The 16,878-nt window shown below is 34.4% G+C and overlaps 1 long non-coding RNA gene across 1 annotated transcript; it reads right to left on the bottom strand.

Annotated features, from left to right (window-relative positions):
- Nucleotides 1-12,426: 12,426 nt before the first annotated feature.
- On the bottom strand, nucleotides 12,427-13,508 carry LOC119694678. The gene is made up of 3 exons (XR_005254944.2): nucleotides 13,299-13,508; nucleotides 13,097-13,223; nucleotides 12,427-12,856 (listed from the first exon to the last, which is right to left on the bottom strand). It is a non-coding gene; the product is annotated as an uncharacterized LOC119694678 (long non-coding RNA).
- Nucleotides 13,509-16,878: the final 3,370 nt, after the last annotated feature.

Here is a 16,878-nt window from a genome sequence, read left to right as displayed (position 1 = left end):
TCGCCATATTGTCTTGCCATTGCTTGCTAGCAAACTGTGAGCCATTGTCTGATAACACTGCTTTGGGTTTTATTATGTCAAAAAACTTCTTTGTTTTACACCAAACTGATAAAGCAGTTGCCTTTCTTAATTCATAAAACTTTACAAATTTACTAAATGTATCTTGAACTACTAAAATATATTTTTTGCCAAACTGTCTTGAAGGTGATGGTCCATACAAATCTACCATAATTAAATCTCCTATGTTATTACTAACTATAGACTGACACGGCCCTACATATTTGATTGTATTACTTTTAGTAAATTGACAATCATGGCAACTTCTTAAAATTTCGTAATTCCCCTCCAATAAAATCTATCTTTTACATATTTTATAATTTTAGTAATTCCTTGGTGTCCCATTTCCAAATGAACCTGCAAAATTACATCTTTCCTTAAATTTCCTGGCAGACAAATCAATTTTGAATTTTGGTTTGGAGGCACAAAATATAAAATCCCATTCTCTAATAAATAATGCCCATTTCCTGAATCAGATGTTTGTGTTTGTTTACTTATCTCTAAAGTTTTACGTATCTCTTCCATTTCCTTGTCTTTTGTTTGAAATTCTACTAAATCTTTAAATTTCTTAATCAGTTCTTTATTTACTTTTATTTCTGTATATAATATCTCAGGTATATTAACCTTTTCTTCCTGCAATAATTCAACATCGGGCAGATAACGTGATAAAATATCAGCCACAATGTTATTCTTTCCACTAACATGTTCTATCTCATATTGAAATTGCTCTAAATAATTTGTCCAACGTGTTACTCTAGCATTATATAATTTCCAGTTTTTAACAAATGTAAGAGCTTTGTGATCATCAAAATTTTAACTTGCGATCCCCTTAAGTAAGTTTCGAACTTTTCCAATGAATTGATCACCGAGTAAAGCTATTGCTCAGTAACTGTCCAATTTAACTGAGCTCCTTTCAACACTTTGCTATAAAAATCTAATATTTTCATTTCTCCCTCATCATCTTTTTGATATAATACTCCCGCCATTCCTATTCCTGAACTATCAGTCTGCAAATTTCGGGTTTACTAAAATCCGGATGATGAAGCTGTATAGTTTTTATAAACAATGATTTGATCTTTTCAAATGCTTCCTGATGTTCATTTTCCCATTTCCAAACCTTTTCTTTCTTTAATAAATGACACAGAGGCTGAGTGTGTATACTATAATCGGGAATGAACCTCCTATAAAAGTTACAGACCGAGAAACGCTCGTATATGTTTTAGTTTCTTTGGTATCGGAAAATCTTGTATGGCCTTTATTTTTTCTGGATTAGTTTTAAGTCCATCAGTCGAAATAATGAAACCTAGCATTTTTACTTCTTTTGAAAAAAAATCACATTTCTTTAAATTGCAAGTCATTCCGGCCTTACTTAATTTTCCTAATACAGCATCAATAAGTTCTAAGTGATCGTCAAAAGATCCCGTAGTAATGATTGCTAAATCATCTAAATAATTAACGCAATACTCTCTAACTTCATGTCCTAGTATTTTATCCATTGCTCGACTAAAACTACCAACTGAAGTTTTCAACCCCTGTGGTAAAACATTATATACATAGGATTTACCATTAAAAGAAAACCCTTTTTACTTTTTACTTTCCTCTGAAATCGGTATTTGAAAGTAATAGGTAATAGCAGAAATGCATTGACGCGGTTTAAACCACGGCAAAATTTTATCGATGGCATCACTGGATTCGATCACAGCGACGCCGTCACCGGAACAGATAACATTGTGACACATACCTGTATAAGAAAGTTTATTTCACACCCCTCAATCCAGACTCATCGTTTGCTTATACTTTGTTAAAGTCAATGTAACACCATAATAATTTCCTATGCATTAAATGTAATTGATAGTTTAGTAATATATTTGAATAATAATATTCAACAAATAATGAATCTGAATTGGCCTTTCCTCTGCCAACCACTTTTTTATTTATTTCTTTCTTATTACAAATAGTTACAGTATTTTATCCATAGTACAATAAACTGCAATGGAGAGAGGGGAAAAAAATGTTTTTTTTTTTTTGGTAAGCCGCCATCACACCCTCCAATCCAGACTCACCTCTTGCCAATATTTTGTCAAAGTCAATGTAACATCATATTATTTTCCTTTGTATTAAATGTAATAGGTAATAATATTGAACAAATAATGAATCTGGATTGGCCTTTCCTCTGCCAACCACTTTTTTTTTTATTTCTCTCTCTTTACAAATAGCTACACTACCCCTCCATCTCCCCCCTCACTCTATGCTCATATTTTGCTAATCCTTTGCTTAATTTAACGTGAAGAAGACTTCATATATAAATGTATTAATTATAAGCAAACAATGAACCTAGATTGGCTTTTAGTCTACCAACCAATTTTTATTATATATTTTTTTATTTCTCTTTACAATATTTACAATAAATCAATACTTATTCTACAAAATTCTATACTTATGAGATTCAATCTATTAAACTATTAACAATATTAACTATTTCAAATTTTGTTAGCTAATCAATATCATTTATACAATTCCTCATTAAATAAACTATTTCCTCCCCAAAACAGCCTCAATCTGTACGTTCATAATATTTGGACAAATGTATAGTATTAAAATTGCCCCTAACCTTCTTCGTTTTTGGTTCTACTAATATATACACATTCCTAAATGGATTTGCTGCCACTACATATGGCCCTTCATATAATGCCTCAAACTTCTTTGTGACCTTGTTTGTTGCATCTGACTTATTCAAACGTTTTATTTTTACTACATCTCCAATTTGATATTAAATTATCCTATACCTACCTATTATTAAATTTATCTATTCTGGCTCGACTTGCTTTTTCAAGATTTTGTCTAACCTTACATGATTCATATCTAAATTTTCTCCCGCTTTACCAATCATTTTATCGAAGCTAATTTCCGTTTTATTTCCGTACATTATTTCACAGGGTGTGTAATCTGTACTTTCATGATGTGTTGTTATATAAATTTTCTAACTTCGGCAATACTGACACCCATCCACAATGATTATCCCTACAATAAGTTCGGAAAAGTCGTCCCAATTCTTTGTTCACCCTTTCAGTAGTGTTGGGTCGCGGATTCCTGCCTGTCGTGTATAACACTTTTACCCCATGTTTCGCCATATTGTCTTGCCATTGCTTGCTAGCAAACTGTGAGCCATTGTCTGATAACACTGCTTTGGGTTTTATTATGTCAAAAAACTTCTTTGTTTTACACCAAACTGATAAAGCAGTTGCCTTTCTTAATTCATAAAACTTTACAAATTTACTAAATGTATCTTGAACTACTAAAATATATTTTTTGCCAAACTGTCTTGAAGGTGATGGTCCATACAAATCTACCATAATTAAATCTCCTATGTTATTACTAACTATAGACTGACACGGCCCTACATATTTGATTGTATTACTTTTAGTAAATTGACAATCATGGCAACTTCTTAAAATTTCGTAATTCCCTTCCAATAAAATCTATCTTTTACATATTTTATAATTTTAGTAATTCCTTGGTGTCCCATTTCCAAATGAACCTGCAAAATTACATCTTTCCTTAAATTTCCTGGCAGACAAATCAATTTTGAATTTTGGTTTGGAGGCACAAAATATAAAATCCCATTCTCTAATAAATAATGCCCATTTCCTGAATCAGATGTTTGTGTTTGTTTACTTATCTCTAAAGTTTTACGTATCTCTTCCATTTCCTTGTCTTTTGTTTGAAATTCTACTAAATCTTTAAATTTCTTAGGGCGGATTCGGCCAACGTCGAGTAAATTTTACTCTCGAGTAAAGTACCAGTTACTCGCGAGTAAGCAGGATTTTGCATTCTACCAAACCTGAAACCAAGATAACTAGCTTATCCCAAGAATAAAATGTTATACCGCCAAAATTGACCGTGTAACGAGCTTATCCGAGAGTAATTTTGTAATGGCGGCAGCACATCAGCTGATTAGAAAACCGTCATAATGACATATAAACACATCTGTCAAAACATAAACAAAAGTACGTTAAAAGGCAAAGTCTCAGAATAACAACAGCGAATAAAATATTAAAACATAAACAATTTCATACTTTTATAATCCATTCAAACTAAGTTGGCATGTCATTTCTATTGCATGCTTTGAAACGCAGCTATTTTTATTTTAGTTGCATTACAGTTTCGTTCCTCGTTCATTCAATTTAATCATGGTATAACTTGGTAGAATGCAAATGTACTTATCCTAGATATTTACTCGCGTATAATTTTAATTCCGGTATAGTTATTCTCGTGTAACGTGATGTTTGGACGAATCCACCCTTAATCAGTTCTTTATTTACTTTTATTTCTGTATATAATATCTCAGGTATATTAACCTTTTCTTCCTGCAATAATTCAACATCGGGCAGATAATGTGATAAAATATCAGCCACAATGTTATTCTTTCCACTAACATGTTCTATCTCATATTGAAATTGCTCTAAATAATTTATCCAACGTGTTACTCTAGCATTATATAATTTCCAGTTTTTAACAAATGTAAGAGCTTTGTGATCATCAAAATTTTAACTTGCGATCCCCTTAAGTAAGTTTCGAACTTTTCCAATGAACTGATCACCGAGTAAAGCTATTGCTCAGTAACTGTCCAATTTAACTGAGCTCCTTTCAACACTTTGCTATAAAAATCTAATATTTTCATTTCTCCCTCATCATCTTTTTGATATAATACTCCCGCCATTCCTATTCCTGAACTATCAGTCTGCAAATTTCGGGTTTACTAAAATCCGGATGATGAAGCTGTATAGTTTTTATAAACAATGATTTGATCTTTTCAAATGCTTCCTGATGTTCATTTTCCCATTTCCAAACCTTTTCTTTCTTTAATAAATGACACAGAGGCTGAGTGTGTATACTATAATCGGGAATGAACCTCCTATAAAAGTTACAGACCGAGAAACGCTCGTATATGTTTTAGTTTCTTTGGTATCGGAAAATCTTGTATGGCCTTTATTTTTTCTGGATTAGTTTTAAGTCCATCAGTCGAAATAATGAAACCTAGCATTTTTACTTCTTTTGAAAAAAAATCACATTTCTTTAAATTGCAAGTCATTCCGGCCTTACTTAATTTTCCTAATACAGCATCAATAAGTTCTAAGTGATCGTCAAAAGATCCCGTAGTAATGATTGCTAAATCATCTAAATAATTAACGCAATACTCTCTAACTTCATGTCCTAGTATTTTATCCATTGCTCGACTAAAACTACCAACTGAAGTTTTCAACCCCTGTGGTAAAACATTATATACATAGGATTTACCATTAAAAGAAAACCCTTTTTACTTTTTACTTTCCTCTGAAATCGGTATTTGAAAGTACGCATTATTTAAATCCACAACACTTATGAAATTAGCCCCATGAAAAGAATTAATTACATCCAGTTGCATTGGAAGTTTTTCAGTTTCCGCTATCATGAATTGGTTTATTTCTCTTGCATCCAACAACACCCAAACATCCCCATCTTTCTTCAAAGTAAATATTAATGGACTACAATATGGAGTTGAAGTTCTACTCAAAATTCCCTGCTCTTCCATAACCTTCAATTTAGCTTCTACTTTTCCTCGATATGCATAAGGTACAGGATAAGTTTTCTTCACTACAGGTGTATGAGGATCCATGTTTATTACATGTTCATAACAATTAGCTCTACCCAACTGTGAGGAAAACAATCGTTTATATTTATCCATTAGATTGAGGAATTTCCCATTATCTTTTTCATCTAATTGGACTCCTTTCTTCATTTCCTCTAAATTGATTCTGTCATTATCATCATTCAAATCAATTCTATTAATGTTCAAAGTTTTCCTTTTATGAAATTTAATTGTGCTTTTTTTTCCTGAACGCAAATAAGAAAAACTTTCTTTTGATAACTCCAAATCTATCCTAGCTTGATTTTGCTTCATCCAGTCAAAACCTATTATAAAAGGACTTGTCAACCCAGTTATTACCAATACGACTACTTCCTCAATTATATCAGTGTCAAGCTTTAACGGTAGCATAGTAAGAAACCGCACCTCTGAACTTTTTTGTCCTACAGCTGTTTTTATTTGAATTGGTTTTATCGGCATAACGGGAAGATAAGAATCTCTCAATTTTAGTTCTCATCACTGTCGGTATCTAAAAGAGCTACTATTTCTAACTCTAAAACTTCGACTAGAATTTCCGATTTATAATTTTCCCTTGCAATCAATTCCTTTTCTTCTTCAAAAACAGAATTTAATTTCGCCGCCTCTACCCCTTGATAATTTGATTGTTCAGTTTTTAATTTAAGAACTTCTACTATCTTTTCAGGTATTTGCAAATCTTTCTCTAACTGTTCACTAAACCCTAACCCTTCTTGCTGTTCGCTAAGTAAATTTTTCCCTTCTAGTGGTTTTAATAGGCCATTATTACATTTTCTAATCCCTGTCCTAGTTGCCATTTGCCATCCCATTTTAGACATAATTTTTAATACTATGTCCCCTATAGTTGAGGTTGTTCTGATTGAATTTCTTGAATTTTATTTGTGGCTGATTGACTTCCCGCAACTGGCCGCTGCCATTTCTTTGCCAAATTTTTATAATCCTTTTTCTTATTTTCGAAAGACTTGTTTTTGTAGGTATGAGGTTCTTGCTTCGCTATTTCATCCATATTCCTCAAAAATTCAGCTACTTCTATAATAGTGTCCTTTTTCACTGTAGTCCATACTTGTTGAATTTGTTTGGGAAAATGTCTGATAACGTCTGCTACTAATTGGCTCTCTGGTATTTGATAATTTAACATTTGGGCTTTTCCGGTTATTCTAAGAAAGTATCTTAGCATAGATGGTGTTACAGTTCTGTCCCAACTTCCGTGAACGATACTGCGTCTTAATCACTTGTTGTTTTTTGCTTGGGCTTGCTAATATCATTTGAAATTATGTATTGTAGTTTATAGTTTTGCTTTAAACTGTATATTTGCAAACGAAGTTTCGGTAAAAATGCTTTCGTGCATTATTTATGCTATAATGTTTTGTCTATTGTGCGTGGATGCCTAAAAGAAATGAGTACTTATTTTTATGCTAAGTTAGCTTGTGGTAACTGCCTAAACTTATTTTTATTGCTTGATTTGTTGACATTGTTTGTATTTTCACATTTAAAGTCGCACTCGAATTCAGATATAAATAATATAGGTATTTTGGGTTCTCTGATAATTATGGAATACGAGTACATACTTATAATAACTAATATTAAAATTGCTAAATTAATAAATAATAATAATAAATATAGGCGGATATTTCTCAAAATTAAATGCTTACTGCAGATTACTTTCTTGGTTTTTAGGTCATTGTTTTATATATTTCACCGTTCGAACAATTTTATTTAACTTGATATTAAATCAGTTTTTATTCAGCTATTTCACTGTCTTGATCAATGTCGAATCTAAATATTTACCATCAGAACGTAAGGGGTCTGCGTACAAAGACAGACATTTTTTCGAGAAATGTAAGTATGAATAATTATGACGTCATAACTGTAACGGAAAGTTGGCTCCACGATGGGATATTTGACCAAGAATGATTCGACGAGCGTTACTGTGTTTGGGGGAGGGATCGTAACTATGTCCACACGCAACAAGAGCGCGGGGGTGGAGTTTTGATAGCCATAAAAAAGGAACTTAAAGCTATCGAACGATCCGACTGGAACTCGTCTGCGGAGGACCTCTGGATCTCAGTCTCACTACGTTGTCCCGTAAATAAAACAGATTTTAAGTTACATATTTGCATGCCTTTATTTATGTGAAGAAAACTTAGGTTTATCTTTTTCTGAACGATTACAGTGTTTCTCCGATAAACTCGAATATGCAACCACGCACAACGATTCAGACAAATTTATAATTTTGGGAGACTTTAACATGAGCTTCATTAAATGGATTTTAACCGAATGTGGTCTCGAGGCATCGTCAGTATCAGTTGATCATGCAAATAACTTTCTAGATACAATTAATTTCTGCTCTCTTCAACAATTTAATAATCTTCAGAACGAATTTAATCGTATATTAGACTTAGTTCTTTGTAATGACCAAGTTGTGGTCCATAAATGCAATTCACCGTTAGTACCCTCACCACAAAGCTATGTGCGTTTCTCTCTCTTTTGTCGATCTTGAACCTCTTCCTTCACTGAAGCGCAGAACGTTCTGTTATAATCGAGGCGACTATGATAAAATCTGTTAAGATATTTGCGACGTTGATTGGTTTTTAATATTGAACAACGGGACGAAGAATGTATAACATCTTTTTATAATATAATTTACGATATTCGTAATAAATATGTACCGTTAAGTAATCTGACACTAGGTAAATATCCGCCATGGTATAATAGAAGCCTCATCAAATCTCTTAATGAAAAGTTTAAATACCATAAAAAGTACAAAAAATATGGAAATTTAAGTGATAAGTTTACATTTTCATTTCTTAGAGATAAAGTGAAACGACTTGAAAAACTTACGACCGCTATATTTCTGTTATTGAGGATTCCATAGAATCAAATCCTAAGTCATTTTGGACTTTCATAAAGAGGAAACGTAAGGGGACCTTGTAAAGCATGTGGGTAGATGTCGCTAGCAAACCCTTTTTACGACGGCAACGTATTCCGTTGGCCAGTCGAATACAGAGCTTCAAACTAGACGGTGTTTCATTTATTTCAGACCTCCTTTCCTTCTTGCATGACATACTTGAATATCTCTTCTACTTCCGGTGAGCAAATTAGTGATCTGTTTTCGAACTACTTTCAATCTACGTTTAAACAATGTGATCAGCAGTCAAATTGCACTCATGCTAGTAATTTTTTGGATCAGTCAAATGCAGTTTCTGACGTCAGCTCGGTCGAAATATCATCATCTGAAATTGAAGGATTGCTGATATCTCTTGACTTAAATAAATCTGCAGGGCCAGATGATCTACCGGCAATTTTTCTGTCTAGGTATTCCAAGGCCCTGTCAATTCCTTTATCTTTGCTTTTTCAGAGGTCACTTGCTGAAGGTGTTGTCCCTGTAATATGGAAATCAGCTTTCATTAGTCCCATCCATAAGAAGGGCCCGAAAAACTTGGTCGAAAATTATAGGCCAATATATAAATTGTGCCTAATAGCTAAAGTTTTTGAGCGTATTGTTTATAACCAGGTTTATTCGGCTCTTAAGTCAACGTTCAACGAACATGGCTTCTTAAGGCAAAGGTCAACTGTGTCTAACTTATTGTTATTTAATGATTTTATTACGGATCAAATGAATAACAATAATCAGGTGGACGCTGTTTATACAGACTACAGCAAAACCTTTGACCGTATTGACCACAGAATGTTACTAAATAAACTCCTTCAGTCTGGTATTCGAGGAGACTCGATCAATCAGCTGCAGACTCGAATTTAGGTCGGTCATTATTCACGTTTCTTATATTGTAAGTGATTTGTTGAATGGTTTCGATTGAATCTTTTTCATTGGATTTTTTATTGTTTTCTACATTTTGGAACTTTGGAATAATTTCTTCTACTACGTTTTCCTCTGCTAGATTATTTTTATCATCACGCTTATTTTTGAATTCTTCACTCAGATCGTTTACTTTCTTTGTTAACGCCCCAATTGAGTTGCGCAATGATTTCTCCTATCCTCACCATTTGTTACCGATTCGTGAGATAGTCACTAAATAAATCTAGAGGTATTCCACGAACTCCATAACACTCAAGCTTCCGCAGGAGCAATGGTACCGATACGGTGTCGAATGCTTTGGCAAGATCAAGGAAGATTCCTAAGCATTTTTGGCCCTTGTCAAGGCTAAGAGCAATAAAATAAGTAAGTTCGGTCACCGCATCGGTCGTAGACTTGCCACTACGAAAACCAAACTGATAGGGAGACAGGAGAGAATTTTTTTCAAGGAAGTCCACCAGACGAGTTTTAATTAAACGTTCCAAGATTTTGGAGAAGAAGGACAATATAGAAATAGGCCTATAGTTATTAATTAGAGTTCTGTCACAACTCTTGTGAACAGGAACAACAATGGCTTTTTTGAATTCGGAAGGGAAGATACCAGTTTTGATAGAAAGGTTACATATATGAGTTAAAGATAGCAAAAGAGATGATTTATTTAATTTAACAATAGTAGAGGATATGCCATCCCAACCGACAGAACCGAGTACTTTTAACGAGTCAATAACAGATTCAACTTCTCTTAAGTTAGTAGGAATAAGCGCGAATGAGGAAATGGGGTCATGGAAACGAGAACGGTTTAAGTCAGGATTTACTATGGGAGCAATTTTACCAGCAAGATTTTCGCCAACCTTGACAAAGAATGAGTTAACTTCATTAACGGCTATTTGTGGAGTACAATGATTACTTATCAAATCATGCGCAGATGTCACTTTGGGTTTTCTATTTGTAAGTTTATCAATGACTTTCCAAGTTTGTTTAATACCGGTGTTACTTGCGTTTTCAAGCTCAGTGCGATCGTGTAACCTTTTTAACTTTTTAATAAGCTTATTACAAAAAATGCGATATCGCAAGTAAGTAGTCTTAAGAATAACGTTTCCAGGTTCATGTCTAGATCGGGTATGTAGCCTGTCCCTATTTCTAACGCAACGAAGTATTCCTGGTGTCATCCGGGGCTTTGACAGTGTTTGTTTTCTGGATAACTTGACATAGGTAGTGTTTTTTTTAAATAATGTCAGATACGGATTTAACCAGATAATTTGAAGCAAAGTTACAGTCGTCCGATTGTAAAATAGGACTAAAATCGAAGTTAGATAGTTCTTTACTAATTAAAGGGTAATTAAGTTTTGGAATAAGGCGTTTTGGTCTGGATTTCACATTGGCTGAATGTAGCGAAAAAAAACAGCATCGTGATCGGTAATTGAACTACTCATGATAAGTGTAGTGTGTAAGCCTATTTTCTACTGTGTAGCAGGTAGTGAATGGTCAACGAGGTGGGAAATAAAAATATCAGAATGTTGTACAATTATTAATATTTATTCATCGATATCTCCTCACACAGTATGTTCTAATTAAAATAGGTCTAAAATGAGACTATTGATGAAAGTCTTAGAATTATATATTAAAGATGGATAAACCAATATTTCCATCACCGTGTTTCACGCCACGGGATAGAAAGATGGTGTTAGCCACAAGGAAACTTAGGTATATACTACTTAAATGAGACCATTGATTAAGTCCTTAGGATTGTATGGTTGAAGTACACAAGGTATTGCAAGTTAATTATATTAGAGTGGGGAAACCAAGGTTTCTACCACTGTGTTTCACGCCACAGGGGTAGAAAGATGGTATTCACCTCAAAGAAACTTATACAGGGTTATTGGTAAGTAGACCGGATCCTTTCAGGAGGTGATAGAGGAAGGCATTTCCAGTCGATTGAACCCAATAATGCATTATCCTAAACTTAACCATTTTTGAGATATTTAATATTTAAGGTTTTTTTAATTTTTTGCCAAAATTTTATGCTTAAAACCGAAAATAAAAAAAACTAGCAACATTTCAATAATTTTTTTGATTGTTTTGCATAAGTAACACCTTAATAAACTAATTAAAATAATCAAATGTGCACTATTCGACTTAAATTAGACATAATACCTCAAAATAGTTAAACATTTTGAAAAAATATTCAAAACGCAAAAACAAATAAATTAAATTAAAAAAGATTTTCATATGACATTTTTTTGTGCACTTTAGCTTAAAAACATGGTCAACTAATAAGCTTTCAAACAAGATAATTCAATACCAAATCGATTAACGTATCACCAAGATGTGACCAAAACAACCAGCACAGATGGACAAAATTCAACAGGAAAACTAACAAAATTAGCCCAATTTAAAGGTAAAAAGTGTGATTGTTTTCAGTCCTGTTAACTTTAGTATGGAAACCCCTGCTCACTTTTCTCCGCTTTCTCTGGTTGTTTTGGCCATATCTTGGTGATACCTTAATCGATTTGGTATTGAATCATCTTGTTTGAAAGCTTATTAGTTGACCATGTTTTTAAGCTGAAGTGCACAAAAAAATGTCATATGAAAATCTTTTTTAATTTAATTTATTTGTTTTTACGTTTTGAATATTTTTTCAAAATATTTGACTATTTGAGGTATTATGTCTAATTTAAGTCGAATAATGCACATTTTATTATTTTAATTGCTTTATTAAGGTTTTACTTATGCAAAACAACCAAAAAAATTATTGAAATGTGGCTAGTTTTTTTTATTTTCGGTTTTAAGAATAAAATTTTGGCAAAAAATTAAAAAAACCTTAAATATTAAATATCTCAAAAATGGTTAAGTTTAGGATAATGCATTATTGGGTTCAATCAACTGGAAATGCCTTCCTCTATCACCTCCTGAAAGGATCCGGTCTACTTACCAATAACCCTGTATATTACTTCAATGGGATAGCGGTTGAACGTTAAGGTCTTGTAACGAAAGGACGTTGATAACCTAGCGCCTACAAAATATTCAAAGTGCAATTTAGATACTACCGCCCGTTCTAAAGGGGCTCCCTAAGAAGTAAAAAAAAAAAAAAAAAGTTTTAACCCGCTAGAGTCCACCCGGGGCTCACTCCTACAATCCTACATCCAGCAACGGGCGTCAGAAGGCTGATGGTGACGAAGATAAATGAGAATCTTAAGGAAATTCCTATAGATCCACCCAATAAAAAACATATAACGGCCAACCTGGACGGGTGCCAGGACAGACGAATCGAAGCTCTGGATGGCTCGTGACTCGCTGACGGCTCCAGTCACCAAGGACACCTCCTGGAATCGCGAGAGACAGTCTTGGTTCAAGGATGGGTCGGGTAAGGACAGTGAAGGCCTAGCTAACATATCAACGTGTCTTGGATGGCTATTGGGTACTTCTAACCTAAAACCTACTGTCAATCACAAATCCAAACGATTATGGGAAGGTTAGATCCTGCCTCAAAGGCGGTGGCTTTGCTGTTTAAACGCAACACTTGCAAATAACTTGATCGACACGTGGAAGGTCATGGCGCTTACCTTAAAGAGGTTTTCATCCCGGCGAAAAGCGTCTGAAATGTCACAACTCTATCACAAGCTGGCCGCGCTGGCGACACCGATGGATTGCACGTGGGCGGCGGCTGTGGGGAGTCCCATGGGCTCACGTCTGTAAGGAAACAACTTTGTCAGATCTATCTCACGGACTAATCAGATTATCTGAACCCAATATCAAAACACTTACCGTGAAACCTCAAACCAGGAACCTGGCTCCAACCACGCCTTGCACACCTCGAATTAAACGAAACAACCTCGAGCGATCCGACGGAGAAAATCCGTGTCCAATCACTTGTCAAAAATATCTGTTCAACGTCCGGTGCAGTCTGGCGAAAGACAGTCTGGAAAAAAATAAGTATGGAACGCGTACGAAAAATAATGGAAATAAAGCGTAGTGTTCTTCTCTCTATGGTCCGGTGTTGCCAGCTTGCCAAGAGGAAAAAAAAACTACTCTGTGGTACAGTGCAACACAATCATTGTTCTGAGCGTCACAACGCCACTGACCAGGACAGCTGTGAAGGAAGGTGTACTGTGACAGTGTAAGGGTGTAGCCATTCCACAGACAACATCTTTGAAACTATAACCTGTGTGTAGAATTGACAGCTAATATGTGCCGAGAAGAATGTTTATTATTGACAATAATAACAAAAGATAAATAACAAAATAATGGTGTTACAAGTGGTAGTATTCACGCTTTTCACAAGGACATGATCCAGACAGCTAGAACCTCTGGTAGGGTATGTTGTGAGACGGCCAATAACCAATAGAATGAATAAGGTTTAGGCAGGTGTCAGCATGATGGTCACTAGTAGTAGTAGTTATGTTTATGTTAATGTCGCCTACTACGACCACATTTTTATAGTTGCGCAGAGACTCGAGTAGTATCGCTAGGGAAGATAGGAAATTATCAATGTTCTTGTATGATGGCGAGCTGTGGATAGATACCACCGCGATCGAATCAGTTTCTGTAACCACACAGTTTGAGTCATGCAAATTGGGTACGTATGAGTGCTGTGGGAGACTATCTCTAATATAAACAATTACGCCATCATTTTGTAGAATGTAGTCAGAAATCATGGCCACATACCCATCGATAGGGGGCGCAGAATTATTTACTGACAACCAGCACTCAGTAAGAACAATTACGCCCGGCCGTTGATTAATCCTAGCTAACAGTACAGTAAAACAGTGAAAATTGCACCAAACGCTTCTTATATTTTGTGTTAAAATGGTTCGGGAATTATTCTGGGAACGAGTGATGTGTTTAAAACAATCCTCAGGGCTACAAATTAACGACGTAGGATTAATTAAACTATCCAATATTTCAGTATTTAAATTAACGTCATCCATTTACGAGATGAATAGAAGATTCATACAAGAAAAATAATAATTAACTAGGTATATACCAATGAAATTAGGTTTAGTACACAAAAACATATTTTCATCATAACCTATGTTTGCACGAAGCGGGAATTGGGTACTTACATATGTCGTAGGCATTTTGTAAGATCTCGCCGTTTACATACGGCGTCGTAAGTTTACAAACGCTCGCTGTTTTGTAATTTTGTAATATAACTATATAGTTCATCTATTCAACAACAGATGGCAGCACGCAACTAAAATGTTCTACTAAGAAGTAGAACATTAAGTCTTTTCTAGAGCTTTCTGGAATACTCTATCTTCCGTAGAGAATGGTATAAAAGGCGACGCTCGCGCCTCACAGTCAATCAGTTAAAAAGCAAACAGCGAAGAGAAAACAAGAAGAAGAACAAGCAAGCAACAGCTCTAGCTCTCTCACTTCCTGACTGGTGAACATTAATAGAAGACTTTCATTCCTGATCCCTGCCCGTACTTCCATCAACCAGAATAGGTGCACCCCGCACAATATCTAGTCACTTTTTAAATTCAGTAGCCTTTTTTTGTAACTCGTCCAGGTGAGATTCGCTTCTTAGAATTATGTGGGGGTTTCCTTCTTCCTTACGTAGGGTATCTACGTGGTCGTAGCATATTGGTAATGAATAAAAAATACGAAAACCAAAAGAAATAAATGCTCTAACTTCCATTTTAAATAGTTGTCACTGAATAATTTGCAGTGAGAAAATCTTCGAGTAAACTCACGATACGATATGTCAAAATCAAATTCATGCTACCATTTCCTATACAAACCGCAAAATACTTCACGTTACCAAACACGTTACTACACGACGAAAAATTCCTGCTGCCGATTTTAGTTCTGCTACTGACCGCCAGGGGCGCTGTTCATATTTCCATACAAAACTCATCGTGTAGATTTACTTCACGTCCTCGATGAAAACTCCTGCTAAGGGCTCTGGTACAATTGTCGGTATTAAATGTAGTAAACTTTATTCAATATTAAAAAAATTATGAATACGTAAAACACGTCAATACGCAATTGCGGTCCGGGGGGATGAGGATCAGGAATCACTGATGTACCGTATGCCGTAACTCATAAGTACTTACTTAATTATATGAATTGTTCTTGTATACCTACCTAATAATAAGTTCTTTATTCTATTAATTGTAATTTACAGGAATGACTAGTGGTCGTACAAACTGTAACAAGTTTCAGAATCACTAGGTTAAGCGAAAATATAAAATAAATATAAATAATAATAATAATTTAAACTTTTTACAGATAACATGATATTAATCAGTCTTCTTGATTATTCATAATAAGTCTAATTAATCATCTTATTCAATTAGTAGGCATGTAAGTGACATATGCTATTCCGCAGAAATGACATGGTGTCCATGTCATTCTTGAGTAGCAAATGTTTTTGCAGCCTTTAATTCTGCTGTAATTGCTTTTTTCGTTTTGGTTTCTCAATTTGAGTCAAAATTCTCTGTACTTCGTTTTCTGTGCTTTTTATTTCTTTTTTCACTTCGGCTAAAGATTTATCGATATATATTTTTTTTTCTATTGAGTAGAGTACGTCATATGCCAGCTCTCAATTGAATTTTGAGTTGAAGGAAATCCACATTCAATGGAATCTGCAACCGACCACATTTCTGGTGGATAGGATACTTTTGTATAAGTCACTTTTTGTGGACTTTTCTTTTCTTCTTTTTTTTTGTATGTTCCGGTGACATAAAATTTAGAAAACCAGTCGATAATCGGTTTTGCCTCATCGCGTAATACCTACTTTTTCTTGGATTTGGTTAAATAGAAGGTGTGTTCCTTCAATACAGAGATCCGTCGAACCAGTGCAAATCGACGAGGTGTTCTGTCGAAGTAGTGTTCTATCGAAATAGTGTTCTGACGAAGTAGCGTTCTTCGAAGGTGTATGTTGTCGAATTACGTTTTGTCGGACTAATGCTAGTCGAATATATGTTCTGTCGAAGCAGTGAGTAGTCGAACTATTGTTATTCGAAGTTGAGACTGTGTCGAAATCTCGAAATAATTATAATAATAATATATGTAAATAATAATAATAATAAAGTTAAACAGTTTAGATTGATTTATTTAAGTTATTTCAAAATTTTGTGTATTCTAACCTTAAGCTCATACATTTAGGATTATCCTTCCACTTTCTAAATAGCTGATCTCTGTAATAAATTTTAGAATTTAGCTTATTATCAATCCATGATAGTCTTAATCGTTTACTTTTACTTGTACTTTGCAACTTAGAGTTTTCATATATTTTACCGAAAGTCATACATAACTTTTCATACAATAATAAAGGGCACTTACAGTCGTTTAACTCATTCCAATTCACTGCTTTTGCTGACTTTGCTCTATCACTCAA

The sequence above is a fragment of the Plutella xylostella genome, chromosome Z (genome assembly GCF_932276165.1).
Source record: "Plutella xylostella chromosome Z, ilPluXylo3.1, whole genome shotgun sequence".
Classification (NCBI taxonomy): domain Eukaryota; kingdom Metazoa; phylum Arthropoda; class Insecta; order Lepidoptera; family Plutellidae; genus Plutella; species Plutella xylostella.
The sequence above is the reverse complement of the archived record's forward strand: the minus strand, read 5'-3'. Positions and strand labels throughout refer to the sequence as shown.